We start from the raw sequence: 19,216 nt of genomic DNA, 5'->3' as shown, positions 1-19,216 counted from the left end.
GGCCAATCGCGAGAGTCCTTTTTGCTGGACGGCGTAGGTACGAGGAATTTAAAAAGAAAGAAAAAAGAGGTTAGTAAAGTAAGCGTCCCCTTTCCGACATATACGGACCTGCGTAACTAATTGTAAAAACCTAAACATGTAAAGAAAGTGTAAAATATAAGGAATACCAAGTTACACGAGACAGACGTGGTTTTATTTAATTCCACCCTCAAATATATCGTACTTTTTTTTTGTGAATCCGGGGTTCGATGGACACCTGAGCTAGCCGCTGGAACCCCGGGGATCTCAATGGCGCCTTGGCAACGTGAAGCTCGAAGAATCGCATGGATTCTTCCGAACCCGCGAAATAAAGTTTATGCCCGCGAACGCTAAATAAAAGTTTATGATCCAGGAGCCGGAACAACCAAGAAATGGTTAACTAAAAAGCGGACTCCGACGTAACCCTTATCGAAGAAGAAGTGCTGTCTCCAACATCAAACCGGGAGAGCCCTCTGGTGTTCGAAGACAGTCCACATACGGAGCTGACCGCGCCTAGCGTCGTGCTGGAGACCGTAGCACCAGCGCGTCTCCAGTACGACGAATGGCTGCACAAATCCCACCTATGGAGACCAGACACATCATCGACGGTATCCAGCGAGGAGGGCTCGTAGAGGCCACGGCCCACTCGCGACGAAAAACGGCGAGCAAAATGCCGATTTTCCTAGGGTATCACTAACATGTCGTGTACCCTAGTCGACCACGGGATGTTCGGTGAGGAGAGAAAAAGGAAACGCGAGGCCAGGGAGCCTCACAAGAGGGCTGAAAAGGCGCGCAAGCTGAGATGAATCGAAGCTGTGCGGGCGCAGGCTCGACCACGAGGAGATGAAGCAGGACCAGTCGCCAACCCTCGAGTCAAGGGTGAACGCCGAGTTGCTGTTAGAAGTGAAATGTGTAGATTATACGAATAAAACATCCGGAAATTCTTCTAATTACGGATATAAAGTTAATTAAGGACAAACTTTCTGAGCCTTGTAATCTTAAGTTCATTAGTACGAAAAATGTACATTCTAGTTTTAAAAATAACGCTTCGCAAAGTGACACCAATTCTTTCCGTCAGTGACGTCCCGTGGGGGTAGGCAGATTGAGCGTCGCTTGGGGGCGGCAGATACTCGAAGGGCGGCAAATCGAGGAGAATTATTTGGTATTATATAGAAATAGCTACCTAAATTAGTTATATTATAACCAGAGCGTTGGAGATGTTTTTTTCCGGATGTTTTTTTTTTATCCACTGCTTACTAGAGTACATATTTTAGTATGATGTCACCACGCTTCGCGAGGAATTTTTGTTTTATTTTTGACTGCTCGGTTTCGTATACAAAATGCATATAAAAATATTTTTACTACTCTTGGCACGTAGACGCATTATGAATGATAAATGTAAAACACCAAAATACCATAATAAATCAGTCATAATATAATAATATAATGTCATTTACTCAGATTAAAGAGTTCCTTTCATAACAGTGATATTATGTAGGTATACGCGCAAAAGCCGTCGCGCCATGGGTGGCGCCGAACAAGCGACGTAGGTAGGTATTGAAACAAAATAATATAACCTATATAGATTTCAACGTTGGTGACGAAACAAGGAAAATTATGGTAGAGATTTATAGATAGGTACATACTTCCGTATTTTTTAATTTATCCAAATATTTTTGCCAGTCATTCCCGAGATTTAAAAGTTGCCGGATGTACCTATTGCTAAATAGATATTCATAATTATTATTAATCCATTGACATTTGTGACGCTAAAAAACAAACGTGGTCATCTCCATCACATGTGAAACTGAGTAAATCAACTTTTTTGTTTTTGTGGTTAATTTGAACCCGTGAGTTAATAATTTCCTAATTTATGATTATATTTTATTTAAAGAATACGATTTAAACAATGCTCAATAATCGCGGATCCTTAATAAACAAGATATTTACGATTTTATGTTGGAGATGGCTATGTTTGTTTTGTATCATCTGGATTTGACATAAATACTATTGGAGATAGACAGTTTTGTTTTGTATTCGATCGGTTTGTTTTGTATACTTACAAACAGGGTTGTGTTAAAATGGGTGCCGGACGAAATCCCGAATGTCAAAATCCCGAATGGCCGAAATCCCAAATGGCCGGAATCCCGAAGGCCGAAATCCCGAAAAATAAAAATATATAAACAGTATTAATTTTCAACCAGCGGTTCCCCAATAGGCGGCGCTTTTTCTCGATTGTATACTTAATCTAGATAATTAAAATAGTAGTATTAAAAACTATTATTAATTATTGAATGAAGCAACAAAATAATTTTCAACCAGCGGCACCCCAAAAGGGGGCGCTTTTTCTCGATTGTATAATTTAACTAGATAATTAAAATAGTAGTATTAAAAACTATTATTAATTATAGAATGAAGCAAAAAAATAATTTTCAACCAGCGGTACCCTAATAGGCGGCGCTTTATCTAGAGTGTGTAATTTAACAAGATAATTAAAATAGTTATAATAAAAACTATTAATATTTATGGAATCAAGCAACAAAATAATTTTCAACCAGTGGCACCCCAAAAGGCGGCGCTTTTTCTCGATTGTATAATTTAACTAGATAATGAAAATAGTAGTATTAAAAACTATTGTTAATTATAGAATGAAGCAAAAAATATTTTTTAACCAGTAGTACCCCAATAAGCGGCGCTTTTTCTAGAGTGTGTAATTTAACAAGATAATTAAAATAGTTATATAAAAACTATTATTAATTATGGAATGAAGCAAGAAAATAATTTTCATTCCATAATTAATAATAGTTTTTATATAACTATTTTAATTATCTAGTTAAATTATACAATCGAGAAAAAGCGCCGCCTTTTGGGGTGCCGCTGGTTGAAAATTATTTTCTGGCTTCATTCCATAATTAATAATAGTTTTTATATAACCATTTTAATTATCTTGTTAAATTATGCAATCGAGGAAAAGCGCCGCGTATTGGGGTGCCGCTGGTTGAAAATTATTTTGTTGCTTCATTCCATAATAAATAATAGTTTTTAAATAACTATTTTAATTATCTTGTTATATTACTTACTCAAGAAAATGCGCCGCCTATTGGGGTACCGCTGGTTGAAAATTATTTTGTTGCATCATTCCATAATTAATAATAGTTTTTTATATAACTATTCTAATTATCTTGTTAAATTACACACTCTAGAAAAAGCGCCGCCTATTGGGGTACCGCTGGTTGAAAATTATTTTGTTGCATCATTCCATAATCAATAATAGTTTTTTATATAACTATTCCAATTATCTTGTTAAATTACACACTCTAGAAAAAGCGCCGCCTATTGGGGTGCCGCTGGTTGAAAACTATTACTGTTTATATTTTTTTATTTTTCGGGATTTCGGCCTTTGGGCTTCCGGCCATTCGGGATTTCGGCTTTCGGGATTTCGGCATTCGGGATTTCGGCCCTTCGGGATTTCGACCGGCACCCGAAAAAAACAACATTATAAATGTATAACTTATTTCATATTTACAACTAACACTTCATAATTTGAAAATTATAATTGGGTTTATGAATTTATTTTGAGTTTTATGATATTAGAATTAAAGGTAACTAAACAAACATAACAATATTTTTGAATAAAAATATATAAAAAAAATAAAGATGACTGAACCAGTTTACACGATATTATGCAGCTTTAAAACTGAACATAAAATATGAACAGCCAAGGCACAGCCCTGAGGTTCTAAAATGCTAACTGTCGTAAAACGTTTGAAAATCAAAATTTACTTACCGTTTTTCAGTCTTCTTTGAACGTTTAATGGTATAATTTGATCTGGTTAACTTTCGTGCATTATCTGGAGACACTATTTCAAACTTTATTTGGATTATTTTTCATTCTTTGACAATTATTTCGCTTAAAAACTTGAAGAGCACATCGTATACACAGAGAAAACTTTTTGCTGATGGGAGTCATCTTGATAAAATGCCACGACATGATTGGCCATTTTGAAAAAGTGCTACGTCGTTATTGGCCAAGACGAATGTGACCACGTTTGATATAAAAAATCAATGGATATGACTAAGTTTGAAAAAAATCACATCTTTTATTTGAATTTTTGAAGCAGAAATTGAGGAGATAGCCATGTCTTAACTAAATAATATTATATAAAACAACACAAGCAATCATACCAACCAAAAATCTCAAAAAAGTCATTGACTGGAGATGGCCACGTTTGTTTTTTAACGTCACATTTGTCATAATCAATTAGTATTCGTGCATATAATACTATTTACATTAAGTACCAGCTAATTGTATTAAAAATGTACACTAGTAGGTACCTACCTAGATTATATCGTATTTATCGTGCTGTGAATAACAATACCTTCTTTTAAGTCATTTTTTGTAAAAATATTTTGTGCTGATAATAGTGTGGATTTGGGTATTTTATTTCAATCATCAACGGTTGAGTGTTGAGACTATTAATTAATAGTGTATTTATGATTAAAAATAGGTTTATATTAAATAAATAATGAGGAAAATTATTGTGTTTACATATTGTAGGGTACAATAATAGCATAGAAAAAATGGTGTAATGCGTGCGTCTGCGCAGGTATTACTAAATGGTACAGACCAAATGTGTCAGACATATCAACCAAATGGCATCTCAGACTCTGGTGATTTGGGTAAGTGTTTAACTAATATTATATTTATTCGCTTATTTATTTATTAATATCTAAATTTAATTTTTTATGATTCAGCTTAGTGGTAGGTATATATGTTGTTAGTAATGTATCCATCCATACCATGCCCCCCACAAGGGGGGGCTGACAGGGCTCTAGCCTGGGTCCCGGGCTCGATAAGTGAAATAAACACATATCACAAATTTGCTCTAATAGCAAAAAATTCGCCTGCGGCGCTATTTTCTTCAGTAATATTAATATTTAAAATTATGTGGTTGTACAATATAATTTATAATTGTGTAGCGATACTCAAAAACTCCATAATTCAAATGGGTGTATTACAATATACAAAAAAACACTAAATATACGCATCAATTTTAACGCGTACACCATTTGGAAAACATTACTGTAGAGCGTCACACTGCCTTTATCCTAAGCGATAGGTAGGGGGGCTGCCAAAGATCCTTGCCTGGGGGCCCGCTTCAGGATGCGGGGGCCATGCTTCATACAACACATTTCTTATATATTGGAGTAATGAAAGGATGATAAAAAAATGGGGCGGCATTTTGACGCTGCCTAGGGGCGGCATTTTGTCTAGGGACGTCACTGCTTTCCGTTCAAATAAAGTAAATATGAATGAATTCGAAAACATTAACATTGAAAATCGCAAACAATTTTATAAACGGGAAAGAGGATATTCTACAGTAGCGCGAAACCTGTTTCAAAGTTACGCCGTGTTAATAATTTCAATTCAAAGAGAAACGAGGAAAATAGTATACGACCGTCACTATTATTTCTTTACAAATTACCAATCGTGAATTTAACGCAGCGAAAACGGAACGGGAATAATACGGCATCACTCGACGAAGTGTATATAGTTGATAAGTGAAATTTTAATAATACGTTAAAATTAGGTATAAGAGGATGAAAGTAGAGATTGTATGCTTGTGATAAAAAAAAAAAAAAAAAAAAGTCAATAAGCCGTAAATTTCTCAACAAAAATAATAATAAAAAGTGAGAGGCACCGCAAATCGGCGCGGCGCGCCTTTGGAATAGGATGTCGGGCGCGTAAAACGAAACAACAATTTTTTTTTAAATAAAATGGGTTTCACTAAAAATAATGTTAATTACACAGTTTTAAGTGTACTGATTCAGAAATAAATATAATGAGAGGGTGGAATATTTCAATTTTTAATATCAATGTGATTTATACAGTCAATACAATGTTGCAAAATAATTATGGGTATTAGGGTAAAATATTAAAAGTGATAGTAAGTACCATAAGTACAATGGGAAGATTTTATATAAAATTAGTAGCTATTTAATGTATGGGGTAGGAGTAATTAATAAAGTAAATTCGAATAAATTTAAAGTACAGGAAGTCTAATGAACGAATAAATTACTAAAGAAAGAAAAAGAATAAATACAGATGAAGACAATTTGGAAGCACAAAGGGAGCCACCTCTCGAAGTAAGCGCATCCAAAGGCAGCGTAGCCGAAAATTCATGATACCAAAGCTTGATGGTGTGGAGAGTGCGCACTCTCCTTTCTCGCGCAGGTTCATGGAGAGACTAGGGACGTGACGCCTGAAAGATATCGTGAAACAACAAGAGGTACTTCCGAAGTGTAACCATCTACAAAGAAAAGAAAGGGGAAAAGATACTTATTGTGAAAATCCATCCTAGTACCTGTGAGAAAGCCGTGCCGCCGTCAACGAGCCTGGCCGTTGTACCGCTATACGATGCCTTGCCCGCAGTAATAGGAACAGATGGAGACACAGTACCTGTCCATCTATGAGGTGATACTCCAGAGACCAGCAGATCAGTGGAAAACTTTCCACAGAAAGATATCTGCTGCTCGGAACGAGCCTGGCTCAATAGTAACGCCACTACCACGCCCTGGTTGCAAAGGCAGACGACGCCAAACGAGGTACGCTCCTATTGCACCAGAAGAAGAAAAACGTAACACGAAACTATAATTCCGAACGAGGGCCAAACGTCTACAAATGTAGCCTCTCGGAATACAAAAAAACTGGACAGCCCAAGAGTCGAAGACTGCAGCTCCACGACCCCTCCGCTGACTAGTATAAAAGAACGAGAAGAACAACAAAAACATTACGAAAACAAAATAAACGCACGACATTACAGGAGAAAAATAAAATAATAATAAATTATGACAAATGATAATAAGAAAGGAAAATAAATCAAACTCTGACTTATTCAGGAGCATCGCTTTGAGCAGGAAAATAGTAATTAAAATAAATATAGAAACAATACGTAAAGTTAGTTGTTTTTTTTTTTTTGTTAGAATAGTTAGATTGTAGTTGAATTTTTTTTATAAACTGTTATCATGCTATGTACTTAACGGATGAACAAGGAATTGGATGGGTGGCCGATGAGATCAGGGCGTACCTTTCGACTTTAATCTAGATGGGGCGAATTGATACACCCCTGTTACAGGCGGGCTTCTCCCGGTGTAAAATAATCATTTAGTAGCTATAAGTCGAAACGTAACCCTGACCTCTAGAAACGGCTTCATAAAACATCTAATCTGATTCCTTGCTCAACCACGTAAGTATTTTTTAATCATAAGTAAAGGCCTTCGTCCGGTGTGTGAAAATCGCATATTGGGCGGAGGTGTAATTAAGATAAATTAAATTTAATTTAAAAGGTATAAATGATGATGGATGAAAGCGATAATTTTAAGACTAAATATAAGTATTCAAATATAATAAATTTTGCCGCGCATTGTGCGTGAAATCCTCGAGCGCCGGCGCCAGGGTCAGGCTCGTGATTCGCCGAATCAAAGATCATGCGATCAGATTTGGCCAATCGCGAGTGTCCTTTTTGCTGGACGGCGTAGGTACGAGGAATTTAAAAAGAAAGAAAAAAGAGGTTAGTAAGCGTCCCCTTTCCGACATATACGGACCTGCGTAACTAATTGTAAAAACCTAAACATGTAAAGAAAGTGTAAAATATAAGGAATACCAAGTTACACGAGACAGACGTGGTTTTATTTAATTCCACCCTCAAATATATCGTACTTTTTTTTTGTGAATCCGGGGTTCGATGGACACCTGAGCTAGCCGCTGGAACCCCGGGGATCTCAGTATCCTTTGAAGATAGTGACGGTATAATAATTCAACAACTTGGTATTGATATTGTTCTTCTATTTTGTATTGATATCCAATTCTCCGGCGGCTTGTTCTGAGGATGGGATGGCTACACGAAACAGCTGTCACCAACAATGTTCTTTACCATTATTTGGTTTTGTCTTTTTTATTGATCTGTTTGCATTAACTGTGTATTGTGTTAATTAATGTGGAAAAAATACCCTATTGTTTATGTTATTCTGGACTTTTTGCATGTATACATTAGGTATATTAATTGCCTTAATGTTTTCTTCTCAAATTTTTTTGATAATTGTGTCAATTTATTGATATTTTCTTTAATAAATATTTTTTTTTTCAATTAGTTGTTTACATTTATTTAAAAATTATCAGGGAATAAGGAAGTAACTCAACATACTGCCTTGATGTATTTTTATTATTTCCGAGGAAAATGGCAGTAAGTCATAGTGTGCCCCGAAAGAATGTCGATGGAAACAAAACAGTACATTAAGAAATTTAACCATTAAAAAGTATGCTGGAATCAATAAAAAATAATTGAAATTTCCGTACAGGAGAATAAGAATATTTTTTCAAAACTTAAATTAATTCTCCTGCAAAATGCCAAATACTTCCGTCTTATTTGGAGCAGTCGAATTATGGTCTTATTAGAACCGGACATGGTCAAAAGAAAAGAAGATTTACCATATAAGATAGTGATACCGGCCTTTCTCTGTCAAAGAGTATGGTGAAGACCGTATCACTAGCAGGCCAGAAGCGGGGTGGAATTGAGAGAAACCATCATATTTCCCAAAATACCACAGCCTACGTCCACTCTTCGCGGTTATCGCAACCCTCGGCCGTGCGAAGCCCGCCTCAAAGAATCAGTAAATTCAAATTCATCAGCGCTCCCGCCAAAACACAGACGCGGCCTGTCAAAAACGGTCGCTTGCACCGCCACTAGTCAATTCGTCGGTAAAACAGAGAGCGCGTTAATGCCGGCAATCTGACAGTGGGACGCGCGCGAAAAGCTCTCTCTCGTATCAGACGTCGACCAGCCAGGATCTCTTCTCTCTCGCCTCGGACGCGGAGCCACAAGCGTCTGCAGCCCAGCCAGCATTTCCCGCCAAAAAGACTGCATCGCCACGCCGCAAGCACTGACTCTCACCTCGGATGCCAAGCATCAATCAGCAGCCCAGCCGCGACACCACGTTTGCAGCCCGCCAAAGCGCCAATTACCGACCGCCAACGACAATACCCTGTATCGAATACGATAAAATATACCAGCCTCGACACAATACACCGTGCGTTTCTGTCTCCCACCCCCGCTTGACCTTGACGTTATCACGGCCTGCCATCTCCGCTTAAGAGTGCGCAGAAGGCCGGTGATAATGTGTTGACTCATATCAAACGTCGTAAAGTCCACTGAATGTCAAACTGAGATAAATGCAGCTTTATCATATCGGAAGCAGGTAATACAAATACAGCAACCTTTGGAGAGCATTGGTGAATTTCCATGAAGCAGAAGATGCAGTCGCTTCATTAGAAAGTATCACCACCTTATTTTAAAAACATATTCGAAGCGTAACAAAATCCTGACAGCATAACTATTATACTACATAATAATAATATTGTAATGGTGGTTTATCGCACAGGATTTTTTTTCTTAAGGTTGTCTCAAAATCTGACAGCATCACGTACCTAAAACCATCACAGTAATTGGTGTGTATGTCAATTTATGATAATAGTGTACAACACTGTTCGCGTTAGAAGATATCGCAATTTCAAGATTAAGTTGCTATTCTGTACTTGAAATAGTCAGAAACTGATTCTGGAAGTTCTGGAATTTTTCAAAAGCAATATATAGTTTTGCGAAAGTTGCAAAGTTTGTGCGAAATCTGCTTCTGCATCGTTACTAGAATGGTTGATAACTGTGGCTTCAGTGTTGTTTTGGAGAGACAAAGCGCTGCATTTGACATGGTCGAAAAAGTCTTCTCACATGAATATGTAGTAGAAAAGGCAAATTATGATTTAATAGCATTGTAAATATTAGATATGGATACAGTGATATCCAAAACTGAGATAATGTTTGTATTTTATGTCTGGACACTAGAAGACAACTCGATTAGGTTATTTATAAAAAAAAACCATAATGTGACCACGTCACTTGATGAAATCTGTATGGAATTTTTGACGTGGGCATTTTAATTCCAATCTCACTGTTCAGGTTTAAGTTGCCGACCGTTGACCAATACAGATTTCAAAGTATGAAGTTGATACAAACATGTTAAAGAATAATTATTCATGTAAAAATTGGATACGAAGAGAAGCTGAGAAAAGTTTAATGATTAAATTAGTTTTTTTTTTGAATTATTAATAACCATGTCCTTGCTTTTTCGTACAAGGTGGTTGTTAGTAATTTTGAACAATCAAGAACACCCAGGCTTTGAGAAAAACACATAAATATTGTGTCCTCACTGGGAATCGAACCCAGAACTCTCGGGTGGAAGGCCAGCGCCTTTCGCACTGCACCACCAGAGCCGCCGATTAAATTTGTTGCAAGTTATTTGAAATTGCAGTTTTTTTGTACAAAGTTAAGAGATGGTTGAGGTATATTTGTCAGGACTATACTGATGATACACCCCTGTTACAGGCGGGCTTCTCCTGGTGTAAAATAATCATTAAGTAGCTATAAGTCGAAACGTAACCCTGACCTCTAGAAACGGCTTCATAAAACATCTAATCTGATTCCTTGCTCAACCACGTAAGTATTTTTTATTCATAAGTAAAGGCCTTCGTCCGGTGTGTGAAAATCACATACTGGGCGGAGGTGTAATTAAGATAAATTTAATTTGATTTAAAAAGTATAAATGATGATGGATGAGAGAGATAATTTTAAGACTAAATATAAGTATTCATATATAATAAATTTTGCCGCGCTTGCCGGCAACGTTAAAATCTCCACACGCCTGCGCCGGGGTGGTCCTCGTGATTCGTCAAATCAAAAGCATCACGCAATAAAATTTGGCCAAGGAGATTTGGAGATTTTAACGTTGCCGGCAATTTACCATCATCATCAATCTGGACCTATCCACTGCTGGATGAAGGCCTCCTCAGCCTTATTATACTCCTTACTTACACATGAATTATTATATTTATCAAAATCAGTGATATTATATTATCTACCTATCTATATAATATAATGCATTATTATCACGAGCCTCGATAAATCCACTGCTGGATGAAGGCCTCTCCACGTTGATTGTATTCTTGACAGTCTTGAATTTCTATATTTTTTAAAAATTCTAATGTTATTTATCTACATATTCATATCGTCATCATCATCATCAATCCACTGCTGGATGAAGGGTTCCGTAACGTGATTCTACTACTATGGGTTGAACGAATTTGTGATATTATACCTATTTCTATAATCCTTATCATCATCGACCTGAGCCAATCCACTGCTGGATAAAAGCCTCCCTAGCCTGATTCTACTCCTTTCTGTCATTTGAATTGCTGTATTTATCAAAATCGATGATATTATATTTATCTACATATTCATATCATCATCATCATCAACCAGGATCAATCCACTGCTGGATGAAGGGTTCCGCAACCTGATTTTGCTACTATCGGTTTAACGATTTTATGATATTATACCTATTTCTGTCGTCCATATCATCATCGAACTGAACCTATCTACTGCTGGATAAAGGCCTCCCTAGCCTGATTCTACTCCTTTCTATCATTTGAATTGCTGTATTTATCAAAATCGGTGATATTATATTATATCTATTTATATTCCCCTGAATCTGAAGTCTGAATCAATCCACTGGTGGATGAAGGCCTCTTTAAGTTGTTTGAATTTCTGTCGGTCATATGAATTGCTATATTTATCAAAATTGCTGATATTATATTTACCCATTCATAATATCGTCATTATCATCATCAACCAAGATCAATCCACTGCTGGATGAAGGTTATCCCAACATAATTCTACTCTTCTTGACCATGTAAACTGCTATTTTTTTTTTATTTGTGACATAATATACCTACCCATTTATATCGTCATTATCGTCATCAACCTGTATCAATCGACTGCTGGATGAAGGCCTCTGTAAGCTGATTCCATATCTTTAGGTCTTATAAATTCCTATTCTTATCAGAATTGACTAACATTATTGAATAGACTCAGATATAATATGTATTGCTTTATTATTTATCAACTATCAGTCTCGATATGAATGTTACGCACCGGGAAACTATATTGTTTAAGGTTAATGTTTAAATCAAAATATGATTCTTAAAATATTATTCTATGGCTCCAAGCATTTATTTTTTATAGACAATGAAATAAAATAATGTTTAAATTTATTTTTTATGCTGCTAACCTTTTTCTATTATGTAAATGGGGCCCGAAAGAGATTAATATTCGCGTTATATTGGATCGCTATTTATGATAATCACGATTGAGATGTATAATTATTTATCATATTTAAATGCACATACCTACACATATATTGTATTAAAATTAAAATGACTGTCTCGTAGCAATCGGCGATTGCCAGCTGTTCTGCTAGGCCTAGCAGCCTGAAGTGGTGTCAGACGATATTGTGAAGGCCAGACTCCAGAATAGACTATGCATATGACTCCAAATTTGTATGGCAGTGACGACATACAGATCGTAAAACTGACAAATCAGCGAAATGTCAAACTGTCTGACGTGAATGAAAATCCATCCCGAAGGGAAAACTATGGCGCCGTCTATACATACTTTACAATTATATTAAAATCCAACACCATGTCATTATGACGAAAAGCTGTCTGCAGGACCTAGCGAGACAGACTGGCGAGAGCCAGCTGGCTCAGCTAGTTATAGTATAATTTTTATGCAGTGGTGTCCTTAGGCAACGTGCCGCTTTTAATTAGATTTAGAATACTGTCCCCTTTCATTTTTCTCTTCAAATTGCCTGCAAATTCACTTGGTAACTACTTAGGTAGGTACCTATTTTATTATTTATTTTTGGCTATCATAAATCGACAAATACCTACACTAAAAATCTTAAAATTGACATACACACCATCTACTGTCGTGGTTTTAGGTACGTGATGCTGACAGGTTTTGAGGCAACCTTGAGAAAAAAAATCCTGTGCGATAAACCACCATTACAATAATATTATTATGTAGTATAATACGGTGCTTAGGGTGACAAGGGCGAAACTACATTAATCGCAGTTTTGAGTTAAGCATTGAACTGGCTCCGAAAATCACTTTTATTACATCATTACAAATAAAATCATTATAAAGGCAAAATCTTACACTCTCAACTATATTTTTTAGGTACTGATAAAAATAATATGTCTTGGAGAAAATTACTTAAAAGAAGACTGTTTTTGTGTTTATCTCAAAACCATTGTTTTGTAGTTTCGCCCTTGTCACCCTAAGCCCCCGAATAGTAATTTATGCTGTCAGTAAAGAAAATAATAAGAAAATCGCCAATGCTCTCCAAAGGTTGCTGTATTTATATTACTTCCGTCATTCGCCACCCCTATGCAACGCATGATCTGCCTACCTATCCCCATGGGATGTCACTGTTTTTATGTATCATGAAAAAATGAAAGGAATTTTACCTTACATTAAAACAATTTATTAAAACTCTTATTGTTCCTGTTGATTCTGAAGCCCATGGATTTGAAGATCGTATTTCCTCAAAGAGATTAGACTTCCAATCTCTTTGTATTTCCTCCTTGTTCTCTCTATGCTGGCCTTTTCTAATCCCTTTTTTCTTTATTATTTTGGTTATTCTCATTGGCTACATAGGCGCGACGGAAAAAGAACCCACCTAAATTAGTTTTAAAAACTTTAAAAAATATATATAACTAGCTGATCCGGCAAACGTTGTTCTGCCATATAAATTATATCTAGTCAATATTTTGGTTGTTAAATAAAAAATAACGAATGTATCGTAAGTGTGTGGGGATGGAATCTATGACAGAAAGGGGAATGGAGCGCTGTAGACGATGACCGCCGATAAAAACAAAAAAAACACCAACCATTAATTTTCTCAATTCAAAATGAGTAATGATGTTCATAATGAATTTATTACCTGTGACAGGATCTCGTTGTTTAATGTTTATGCAATATCCGTCTTGTCCCTTCCAGAAAATTAGCGGATATTGGAGAGCGTCGTATGAACGGTGTATGTCAGCGATGAACTCCAGATTATTGTTTCTTCTTCGAATCACGATTTCTCGCGTCGATGTGCGGGCGCCAACCATGATTCCAGCAACAACAGGCGCATTGAATCGACGCACGTGCCCTCCAGCTGGTGTTTATCAGGATTGATGACAATAGTGTGATTGCCACTTTGCAATTCGTGCATGTGTTCTTTGAAGAATTTCAATAATTCATTGTGCTCATCCAATAGGGCGTCCAGTTCGCCGACGATGCGCCTGGCATTAGGCGAATTGAGGTTATTGTAGCCGCAACGTGCATCCACACGATTGATGTCCTCACCACCCATGAAGTAGATTTGTAAAAAATTATGTGGTTCGTTTGGCATTGGCAGCAATGAGCCTACTTTGTGGTATACTTGGCCTTTGATTTTGAACGTAGAATGGAATTGTTGACCATTTGCCGCAGTATTGTGAACTATTTCTGTTGCTCCGAACGAAGTCATTTGGAAGCATGAATTCAATGTGCGAATGGACTTCAGGAACAGGTTTGAATCTGGAACCGTGCCAATGAGCAAGCCGTTCAATGGTTCTGGTGGTATCTCAATTTCTGGTAGTTGCAATTTTCCTGATGCGCAACACATCCCGGCTGACTCATGTTTGAATTTGAGCGCATGACAATGGGGACATTCTTTGTCCATAGCACCAATAAGCACTTTCGGATGAGCGGAATAGTCAATATCTGGCTTGTACTCGAATGCGAGGCGAAGGAACGAAGCGGATGTAAATGCTCGATGTACTTGTTGGCGTTGTCGGTCATTTGCTCTGCGTGTGTTAACTACGTTCCGTTCCAATTGTCGTTGTTGATTTCGTTCAGCTCGTGCCTCTTGTGATTGAGATGCACGCAATTCTGACATGCTCACACGCACGTTTTTGTTGTCTTGTTGGATTTGTTCGTCTGTTCTTTCTGCTTTACTATTTTGCATGTTTGTTGCTTTATTCGTTCGATGGCCCAAATAAAATAAATCATACAAAATTTTGCACGCACTGCGTTGTGATATGCCGAATGAATTGTCAAAATGTGAAAATGAGCGACGTTTCGCTTGAATTCTTCTCGGACGTAGCGCCATCTGTCATTCAACAACATAAATAATTTCGTTCTGTTTGAAATACGAACGACGGTTAAATTTGTTCATACAAAAATAATAAAATCGTAATTAAAAAATGGGAAGGTAAGGGTAGGAGGGTAAAAATTTGGGGTTATACGTATTTTTTGATGTCAAATAATAAAAAAAATACAAAAAAAAATTGTCAAAAAAATAAAAGAAAATTTTTTCTGGATAGAGATACTGAGATCCCGGGGGTTCCAGCGGCTAGCTCAGGAGTCCATCGAACCCCGGATTCACAAAAAAGGAAAATTTAAACGGTTGGAGTGTAAATAAAACACAGTCCTTCGTGCTCGTAACGTGATATTGTTTATATTTTACATTTTTAGTTTTACAAATTATATTTGGGATTTTTACAGTTGTAGTCGTCAGGTCCGTACCTATCGGACAGGGGACGCTTACTAATTACTTTTTTTCTTTTTTTAAACTTCGCGTACCCACGCCATTCCAGCAAAAAGGACTCTCGTGATTGGCCAAATTTTATCGCGTGATCTTTGATTCGGCGAATCACGAGCCTGACCCTGGCGCAGGCGCGTCGAAATTTGGACGTTGCCGACAAGCGCGGCAAAATTTATTATATTTAAATCCTTATATTTAGTCTTAAAATTATCTCTTTCATCCATCATCATTTTTACTTTTTAAATTAAAAAGAAATACTTACGTGGTTGAGCAAGGAATCAGATTAGATGTTTTATGAAGCCGTTTCTAGAGGTCAGGGTTACGTTTCGACTTAAGCTACTAAATGATTATTTTACACCGGGAGAAGCCCGCCTGTAACAGGGGTGTATCAATTCGCCCCATCTGGATTAAAGTCGAAAGGTACGCCCTGATCTCATCGGCCACCCATCCAATTCCTTGTTCATCCGTTAAGTACATGGCGTGATAAACAGTTTATAAAATAATTCAACTACAATCTAACTATTCTAACATAAAACTCTATACTTTAGCTCTATTTTTATTATTTTCTATATTTATTTTGGATTATTATTTTCAGCTCAAAGCAATGCTTTCGCGATACTTTTGAATAGGTCAGAGTTTGATTTAATTTCAGTGTAGTACATTTATTTTGTGTTACTTTGTTTTAATTAGGTTTTCTTGTTATTTTATTCGTTTTTATTAGTCAGCGGAGGGGTCGCGAAGCTGCAGTCTTTGACTCTCGCGCTTTCCAATCTTTCTTTTGCATTCCTAGGGGCTACATTTGTAGACGTTTGGCCCTCGTTCGGAATTATTATTTCGTGTTACGTTTTACTTCTTCTGGTGCAATAGGAGCGTACCTCGTTTGGCGTCGTCTGCCTTTGCAACCAGGGCGTGGTAGTGGCGTTACTATTGAGCCAGGCTCGTTCCGAGCAGCGGATATCTTCCTGTGGAAAGTTTTCCACTGATCTGCTGGTCTCTGGAGTATCACCTCATAGATGGACAGGTACTGTGTCTCCATCTGTTCCTATTACTGCGGGCAAGGCATCGTATAGCGGTACAACGGCCAGGCTCGTTGACGGCGGCACGGCTCTCCCACAGGTAATAGGATGGATGTTTACAATAAGTATCCTTTTCCCTTTCTTTTTTTTTTTTTTATAGATGGTTACACTTCGGAAGTACCTCTTGTTGTTTCACGATATCTTTCAGGCGTCACGTCCCTAGTCTCTCCATGAACCTGCGCGAGAAAGGAGAGTGCGCACTCTCCACACCATCAAGCTTTGGTATCATGAATTTTCGGCTACGCTGCCTTTGGGTGCGCTTACTTCGAGAGGTGGCTCCCTTTGTGCTTCCAAATTGTCTTCATCTGTATTTATTCTTTCTCTTTCTTTAGTAATTTATTCGTTCATTAGACTTCCTGTACTTTAAATTTATTTGAGTTTACTTTATTAATTACTCCTACCCCATACATTAAATAGCTACTAATTTTATATAAAATCTTCCCATTGTACTTATGGTACTTACTATCACTTTTAATATTTTACCCTAATACCCATAATTATTTTGCAACATTGTATTGACTGTATAAATCACATTGATATTAAAAATTGAAATATTCCACCCTCTCATTATATTTATTTCTGAATCAGTACACTTAAAACTGTGTAATTAACTTTATTTTTAGTGAAACCCATTTTATTAAAAAAAAAAAATTGTTGTTTCGTTTTACGCGCCCGACATCCTATTCCAAGGCGCGCCGCGCCGATTTGCGGTGCCTCTCACGTTTTGTTATTATTATTGAAACCCCGTTGAGAAATTTACGGCTTATTGACTCATCTTTTTTTTTTTATCACAGGCATACAATCTCTACTTTCATCCTCTTATACCTAATTTTAACTTATTAAAATTTAACATAACAACTTTCGTCGAGTGATGCCTTATTATTCCCGTTCCGTTTTCGCTGTGTTAAATTTACGATTGGTAATTTGTAAAGAAATAATAGTGACGGTCGTATACTATTTTCTTCGTTTCTCTTTGGATTCAAATTATTAACACGGCGTAACTTTGAAACAGGTTTCGCGCTACTGTAGAATATCCTCTTTCCCGTTTATAAAATTGTTTGCGATTTTCAATGTTAATGTTTTCGAATTCATTCATATTTACTTTATTTGAACGGAAAGAATTGGCGTCACTTTGCGAAGCGTTATTTTTAGAACTAGAATGTACATTTTTCTTACTAACGAACTTAAGATTATGGGGCTCAGAAAGTGGGTCCTTAATTAACTTTTTATCCGTAATTAGAAGAATTTCCGGATATTTACGATTATTATCTTCACTTTTAACTACACTGTTTACACTGAAACTTCCAACAGCAACTCGGCGTTCACCCTTGACTAGAGGGTTGGCGACTGGTCCTGCTTCATCTCCTCGTGGTCAAGCCTGCGCCCGTACAGCTTTTTCGATTCATCTCAGCTTGCGCGCCTTCTCAGCCCTCTTGTGAGGCTCCCTAGCCTCGCGTTTCCTTTTTCTCTCCTCACCGAACATCCCGTGGTCGACTAGGGTACACGACATGTTAGTGATACCCTAGGAAAATCGGCATTTTGCTCGCCGTTTTTCGTCGTGAGTGGGCCGTGGCCTCTACGAGCCCTCCTCGCTGGATACCGTCGATGATGCGTCTGGTCTCCATAGGTGGGATTTGTGCAGCCATTCGTCGTACTGGAGACGCGCCGGTGCTACGGTCTCCAGCACGACGCTAGGCGCGGTCAGCTCCGTATGTGGACTGTCTTCGAACACCAGAGGGCTCTCCCGGTTTGATGTTGGAGACAGCACTTCTTCTTCGATAAGGGTTACGTCGGAGTCCACTTCTTAGTTAACCATTTCTTGGTTGTTCCGGCTCCTGGATCATAAACTTTTATTTAGCGTTCGCGGGTTCGGAAGAATCCATGCGATTCTTCGAGCTTCACGTTGCCAAGGGCGCCATTGAGATCCCGGGGGTTCCAGCGGCTAGCTCGGGAGTCCATCGAACCCCGGATTCACAAAAAAAGAAAATTTAAACGGTTGGAGTGTAAATAAAACACAGTCCTTCGTGCTCGTAACGTGATATTGTTTATATTTTACATTTTTAGTTTTACAAATTATATTTGGGATTTTTACAGTTGTAGTCGTCAGGTCCGTACCTATCGGACAGGGGACGCTTACTAATTACTTTTTTTCTTTTTTTAAACTTCGCGTACCCACGCCATTCCAGCAAAAAGGACTCTCGTGATTGGCCAAATTTTATCGCGTGATCTTTGATTCGGCGAATCACGAGCCTGACCCTGGCGCAGGCGCGTCGAAATTTGGACGTTGCCGACAAGCGCGGCAAAATTTATTATATTTAAATCCTTATATTTAGTCTTAAAATTATCTCTTTCATCCATCATCATTTTTACTTTTTAAATTAAAAAGAAATACTTACGTGGTTGAGCAAGGAATCAGATTAGATGTTTTATGAAGCCGTTTCTAGAGGTCAGGGTTACGTTTCGACTTAAGCTACTAAATGATTATTTTACACCGGGAGAAGCCCGCCTGTAACAGGGGTGTATCAATACCCTAATCATCTAGCGGTATGAAATATACTTGTTGACCTATTCTCATACTTAACAAATATACATAAAAA

General features: G+C 37.5%; 1 long non-coding RNA gene across 1 annotated transcript in view; it reads right to left on the bottom strand.

Annotated features, from left to right (window-relative positions):
* LOC147064232 (uncharacterized) overlaps positions 1-19,216 on the bottom strand; it is a 391,070-nt gene that overhangs the window by 9,118 nt on the left and 362,736 nt on the right. The window lies entirely within an intron of this gene.

Source organism: Rhyacophila brunnea, unplaced genomic scaffold, assembly GCF_057557595.1.
Source record: "Rhyacophila brunnea isolate RB1 unplaced genomic scaffold, BYU_Rbru_1.0 scaffold_8, whole genome shotgun sequence".
Taxonomy (NCBI): domain Eukaryota; kingdom Metazoa; phylum Arthropoda; class Insecta; order Trichoptera; family Rhyacophilidae; genus Rhyacophila; species Rhyacophila brunnea.
Note: the sequence above shows the minus strand (reverse complement) of the source record. Positions and strands in the feature narration are given on the sequence as shown.